The sequence below is a fragment of the Lampris incognitus genome, chromosome 10, assembly GCF_029633865.1.
Source record: "Lampris incognitus isolate fLamInc1 chromosome 10, fLamInc1.hap2, whole genome shotgun sequence".
Taxonomy (NCBI): Eukaryota; Metazoa; Chordata; class Actinopteri; order Lampriformes; family Lampridae; genus Lampris; species Lampris incognitus.
This window is the reverse complement of record NC_079220.1, coordinates 4,425,963-4,433,213: the sequence shown is the minus strand read 5'-3', so window position 1 is coordinate 4,433,213 and position 7,251 is coordinate 4,425,963.

The following is a 7,251-nucleotide window of genomic DNA, read 5'->3' as shown; positions in this document are numbered from 1 at the left end:
TGCAGGCCGGGCGGCAGGCAAAGGCGGGGACCGGGGTGTGTCGATTTCTGGTCCTGGGGATGTGGAATGTCACCTCTCTGGCAGGGAAGGAGCCTGAGCTGGTGCGGGGGGTGGAGTGGTACCAACTAGATATAGTTGGGCTCACCTCCACACATAGCATGGGCTCTGGTACCAAACACCTGGAGAGGGGCTGGACTCATTACTTTTCAGGAGTTGGCCAAGGTGACAGGTGCCGGGCAGGTGTGGGGATACTCACAAGTCCCTGGTTGAGCGCCGCCATGTTGGAGTTCTCCCCGGGGAATGAGAGGGTCACCTCTATACGACTGCGAGTCACTGGGGGAAAGGCTCTGACTGTTGTGTGTGCTTATGCACCGAATAGCAGTTTGGAGTATCCGGCCTTCTTGGATCTCTGGGTGGTGTCCTGGTTAGGGCTCCGCCTCGGGACTCTATAGTTCTGCTGGGGGACTTCAACGCTCACGTGGGCAACAATAGAGAAACCTGGAGGGGCGTGATTGGGAGGAACGGCCTCCGTAGGGTGTCTGGGCTCAGCCTTAGAGACAGGGTGAGGACCTAGGACATCCAGAGGGAGCTCGGAGTAGAGCTGCTGCTCCTTCGCATCGAAAGGAGCCAGTTGAGGTGGTTCGGACATCAGATTAGGATGCCTCCTGGGCGCCTTCCTTTGGAGGTTTACCGGGCACGGCCAACTGGGAGGAGACCCCGGGGAACCGCTGCTTTAGGTTATAGGCTACCGTTCCTTTGGGATAACTCACTGCGTTTACCCCAAGATAAGAAAAAACGAAATTTGAGTTAAAAAAAATAAAAGGGGACGTCCGGGTGGCGTGGCGGTCTATTCCGTTGCCTACCAACACGGGGATCACCGGTTCGAATCCTCGTGTTACCCCCGGCTTGGTCGGGCGTCCCTATACAGACACAATTGGCCGTGTCTGCCGGATGTGGGTATGTGTCCTAGTCGCTGCGCTAGCGCCTCCTCTAGTTGGTCGGGGCACCTGTTCGGGGGGGGGGGGGGGAAATAGTGTGATCCTCCCATGCGCTACGTCCCCCTGGTGTATGGGAGGAGGCATGTGGAAAACGTCGGCTAAATGACTGTAATGTAATGTGATGTAGACTGCAGCCCTCCCTGGACCGGCAGGGGGTGGAGCAGCAAACGGGACAGCTCGGAAGAGTGGGGTAATTGGCCAGACACAGTTGGGGGGGGGGGGGAGAAAGGGGAGGGGCAGGTTGCTGAACTTTAAAGAACCGAAATTCACATGAATGGATGATCTAATTACATTTTTCTATGTAGCATTATGACCAATCCAGCAGTTAATCTATTGGTCATTTCTTCCACCAATATGCTATATTATGAAAACGAGAATATGATATATCCTTTCTGAAGGATATACGGACAGCCAGAATAAGCTCAAGCTGTTTACCGAGCAACACAGGTCTTAACAGGGTATGACCAAATTCATGCGCACACACTACGTCACTGCTTAACGATCGACGTCCACTCTAGTTTAACTAGGGCCTCTACTGCCATCTACAGGCACTCGTGCCCATAACACCCCATTTATATGGCAAATTATAGCTATACCATTTCAAACCTAAATTGAATAATATACAAAACTGACAATAATCTAGTCACATTTCTATAATGGTAATAAAGCAGCAAAGAACTGCATCGCTCACCGCTATAAGGACCACACGTGTAGAACGTAGAACCGTCTTTATTCTCGGCCGTTGCGTTGCTGTAAAGCCCCTGGAGGACAATTTGTAATCTATGATATTGAAATATCAATTTTATCAAATAAAACTGACTTGACTTTGATGGCCACAACCACGCCGCACAGCGCCTCAACTCAACGACCCACTGAGCCCCTCCCCCTCTCCACCAACCACAGGCACGCACACTGACCGACATAACGTGCATTCCCATGATTGGCAGAGAGCCGGGGGAGACAGACAGTCTCCGCCAATCAGCACTCCCAACAGTACAGGGTCGCTACAGGAACCATTATGGCGCTGTCATTGCCCGATCTCCGCCCCCCCCACTGTCTCTTTATTGTAGAAACGCCGTGTATCTATTTTATTTATTGAAGAAATCTCATTTATTTGTCTTTACTGAAGAAACGTCCGAGCAATGACAGGCTCTTTGCCAACCAACCGGTGGACGGCGCATCTCGTCTCCATGACGACACTTCCGTAAACAAACCCGTTCTTTAGCCGTGGCACACAACTTGCCCTGTTGTACTTCGCGCGTCATTGGAGAATAAACAAAGCGTGTTTTAGGGGCGCGTTATTCCCACTTTAACAAACGGTGCCGCCTTTATGAGAAACAGCACTCATGGACGTGTTAGAGGCTCCGAGGGCGGAGATCGGCGAGACGAGTTATGACGCCGGGCTGAGGCACATGCAACCTCCGCCGCGTCATGCTGGAGTCAGCAAGGTACGTTTTCACACACAACACGTGTTGTGTCGTCTGTCTGGCGTCTGGTGCGCCGGTGGTGTGAGAGGCCACGCCGATTCTGGCTGCTGCCGTTAGGGGGCGCCACAGCGGCCATCGCTTCCTGTCCTCTGCATCCTCCTCTGTCACACCAGCCACCTGCATGTCCTCCTTCACCACATCCATAAACCTCCTCTTTGGCCTTCCTCTTCTCCTCTTCCCTGGCAGCTCCATATTCAGCATCCTTCTCCCAGTATACCCAGCATCTCTCCTCCACACATGTCCAAACCATCTCAATCTTGCCTCTCTTGCTTTGTCTCCAAACCGTCCAACCTGAGCTGTCCCTCTAATACAGTGTTTCTCAACCGGGGGTCCGCGGACCCCTAGTGGTCCGTGGTGTAATTGCAAGGGGTCCGTGAAAAAGATCCTATGACATTTATAGAAATAGGATTATTTTACTCAAATGTGACTGAGACCTTTATCTGCCTAAACTATAAAGGGTAACAGGACTTTTTTCTCTAATTACATCTGTTTCACAAGTGTAATTTATTGTATTTTAATAAGAGATCTCGCTCCCGTTTGCATTGTTAAAAGTTACTGCATAAAAATTCTGTTTTGTTACATATATCTGAAAGTTACTGAGTACATATTCTGTTTTGTTACATATATCTGAAAGTTACTGAATACATATTCTGTTTTGTTACATATATCTGAAAGTTACTGCATAAGAATTCTGTTTTGTTACATATATCTGAAAGTTACTGCATAAGAATTCTGTTTTGTTACACATATCTGAAAGTTACTGCATACGAACTCTGTTTTGTTAACTATATCTAAGTTACAACTGAAAGCTCTTATTTTTGCCCCAAAGAGTGAATAAATGCTATAATGCAATTTAAAATGCAGTTTCTACTGTTTCTATCAAATTGCAACCCCCCTCCCCCAAGATCAGGTGGAGGGGTCCTCAGGGTAGATCCAAAATACGCAGGGGGTCCAGGACCCCAAAAAGGTTGAGAACCACTGCTCTAATATACTCGTTCCTAATCCTGTCCTTCTTCATCACTCCCAATGAACATCTTATCATCTTCACCTCTGCCACCTCCAGCTCCACCTCCTGTCTTTTCATCAGTGCCACCGTCTACAAACCGTACAACACAGCTGGTCTCACTACCGGGCACTACTACAGCCTGTGGAATGAAATAATGTCGTTCAGTTGATTTTTTGAATGTTTAAAAAAAATATTTCACTACAGCAGTCAGAATGCGAAAGGTCGTCTTATGGATTTTTTTTAGTGAATATTTCTCTAAGAAAGCTTCTAAAACAGGGAGTTTCACCCATACCACTACACACATTCATACACAACTCCCCTCCCTGACCCGACCCCGCCTTTCCTTTTTTTTTTTTTAATTATTCATGTCTTTAATTTATACCACCATTACAACTAACACGTCAATCTGAAGTGTTTTTTTTTCTTTCTTGTTTTTTTTAACTTCCTTATGTCAAATTATCTGTAAACCATATAGGCACTGCTGAAAAAATGGAATAAACAGCAGGCAAAATTGTGAATTTGATCGTATACGTTGCTGAAATTGAAATAAAAAACTAAGTTAAAAAAAGACAAAAAACAAAAGACAGGGAGATTCCGAATACCCAGCAAATACCGAACGTCAACGCACCTTCACCGCGGTAAGCCTAACTGTATCCTGTATATTACTGCAGCGCTCATGCAGTAATACCACAGTGCTAAGGATAACGTGGCTTCTGAAAGGCACACACACACACACACACACACACACACACACACACACACACACACACACACACACACACACACACACACACACACACACCATGTCACCTCTGTCACAAGCAAAAGGCTACACGCTGATCTAATTATCCATCCATCATCCAAACCGCTTATCCTGCTCTCAGGGTGGCGGGGATGCTGGAGCCTATCCCAGCAGTAATTGGGCGGCAGGTGGGGAGACACCCTGGACAGACCGCCAGGCCATCACACAGGGCCCACACACACACATTGACACCTAGGGACAACTTAGTGTGGCCGATCCACCTGACCTACATGTCTTTGGACTGTGGGAGGAAACCGGAGCCCCCGGAGGAAACCCACACAGACACGGGGAGAACATGTAAACTCCACACAGAGGACGACCCGGGACGACCCCCCCAAGGTTGGACTACCCTGGGGCTCGAACCCAGGACCTTCTTGCTGTGAGGTGACCGCGCTAACCACTGCGCCACCGTGCTGCCCAATCTATTTACAGCATAAAACTGTCACGATAATAAGATATGATAGACAATTCTAGAGATGGGTGAGTACTGATGAGAACACAAGTAGTAGGCCTACAATATTTGTTCGTCTGTTTAAGTCATGTAACAGCAAGCGAGCAAGGTGACAAGAACAACAAAATCCATCTCTTTTACCCATCGACCTCCTCCCCCTCCAGGACAGACCTCTCCCTCCCATCCTCCACCAGAGGTCCCAGGTCTCCCCTGGCCACCATTTTAGCACCACGTCCGGTTCAGAGCACAGCGGGAGGCCACAGGAGGCCTCGCAGGCCCAGACCCGCTACCCCAAGGCCCCACCGCACTGGAAGACACACTGCCTCGACGACCTGGCGACACGGGTGAGGAGGAGGGGGGGTGTTTCACCCGTATGTTGGGATGTTTGTGTGTGTTTGTGTATAGGCCCAAGTGATATGTGGAGGATGTGTGTGCGTTTGTCCTCAACACACCTGTTTTTCCGCCTTTGTGCTCAGGCTACAACATTGCAGTCGGTTCATCAACTTGCCCAGAAAATGAAAAAGTGAAAAGCCTTCAAGTCTCCCACATTATATTAAATGTAATCATCAAGGGTAACTTAATAGGGATATTTCATTGTAAAATATCCCCATTAAGTAAAAAGAAAGAAAAAGAATTTCTGAGAGATGTAGCCCATCTAACCAGAAGGTGAAACAGGTAAATGAAACCCCCCCCCACACAAAATTAGGCCTTAAGAATAATAATAACTAGAAATTAACACCATATACTGGAGAAAATGTGTGGTCTAACTAAAATGGATGCTGGAAAACTTTGAATAGCTAGTGATAAGCAGTCTAAGATGCAACGATCCCTGTGAGGAAATCTCCCTAAGCCGAATGTACATAAGGCCAGGTAGAGTCCACGGATTTGAAGTCGCGGCAGCACGGTGGCGCAGTGGTTGGCGCGGTCACCTCACAACAAGAAGGTCCTGGGTCCGAACCCTAAGGTTGTCCAACCTCGGGGGTCATCCCAGGTCGTCCTCTGTGTGGAGTTTGCATGTTCTCCCTGTGTCTGTATGGGTTTCCTCCGGGTGCTCCGGTTTCCTTCCACAGTCCAAAGGCATGCAGGTCAGGTGAATCGGCCGTACTAAATTGTCCCTAGGTGTGAGTGTGTCGGCCCTGTGAGGGCCTGGCAGCCTGTCCAGGGTGTCTCCCCGCCTGCCGCCCAATGACTGTTGGGATAGGCTGCAGCATCCTGCGACCCCGATTGGAATAAGTGGCTTGGATAATGGATAGATGGATTTACATATTTGCCTCAGTAGGCTTTATAGCAACACAACATCCTGTCCTTAGACCCTCGCATCGGATAAGGACCAACTCCCTAAAAAACCCTTTAACAGGGAGATAAAAAATAGGAAGAAACCTCAGGGAGAGCAACAGAGGAAGATCTCTTTCCCAAGACGGACAGACAAGCAATGGATGTTGTGTTTACACAATACAACATTAAAAGAGGATAAAAGCATTATAATGAAATTATAAAATGTCTGAAGAATATGATGAGGAGGATGCCAAGCAGTGCCCAGATGCCACCAGAACAGCCCAGGAACCTGAGCCACGTGACCACCATCACCATGGAGACCTGACAGGAGGGCAGACTACACATGCACACAGGGAGACTCACATCATACCATTCACATTCACATGAAGAGATGTTGATGCTAAATATGCTAGCTTTCAGCAAGCCTGCCTATAATAAACTAGTCTCATAGCACCTTTCTAACACAGCGCTAAGCACCTCACTAGAAACCCTCTCAGACGCTATGCAGTCAACTGCAGCTGATGATTATATGGATGAGATATGTGACTCATTAGGACGTAGCCGAGGTTGCAGCAAGGTTTTATCTTTATGAGGAAACAAGAAAATCACAGTCCGAAGGTGTCTTGCCACATGCTCCTCTTAAAGCTGCAGTAGGCAACATGAACAATCCAATGCAAATCCTTCCGCCTCCGTCTCTCATGTAAAACCAAGAAATGTCAAAGCAGACTCCTAAAACTTGTATTTTAGTGATAATCTATCCATGTAAAAAATTATTTCTTTCAGCGAATCTTAGTTACGCTAATATATTGTTCATGTGAAGCAGCCATTTCGAGTGATTTTTAGGGTTAGGGTTACAACAACAAGCGTTGTAACCCTAACCCTAGTGATTTTTAGGGTTAGGGTTACAACAACAAGCAAGCAGCAGGGCAGGGCGGATGCAAATTGCTCACATATACATCCATCCATCCATTATCCAATCCACTTATCCTGCTCCCAGGGCCGTGGGGATGCTGGAGCCTATCCCAGCAGCCATTGGGCAGCAGGCAGGGAGACACCCTGGACAGGCCACCAGGCCATCACAGGGCCTATCCAACATATCAAAAAACAAAACAAAAAAATCCACTTGTCCTCACAAAGTTAAAAATAAGGGTGACCATCTGGCTACATCAGTGGGTCGAAGTTCTTCTCCACAAGTTCATCTAATTTAGGAGCATCTAATCCAGGAGTCAAAT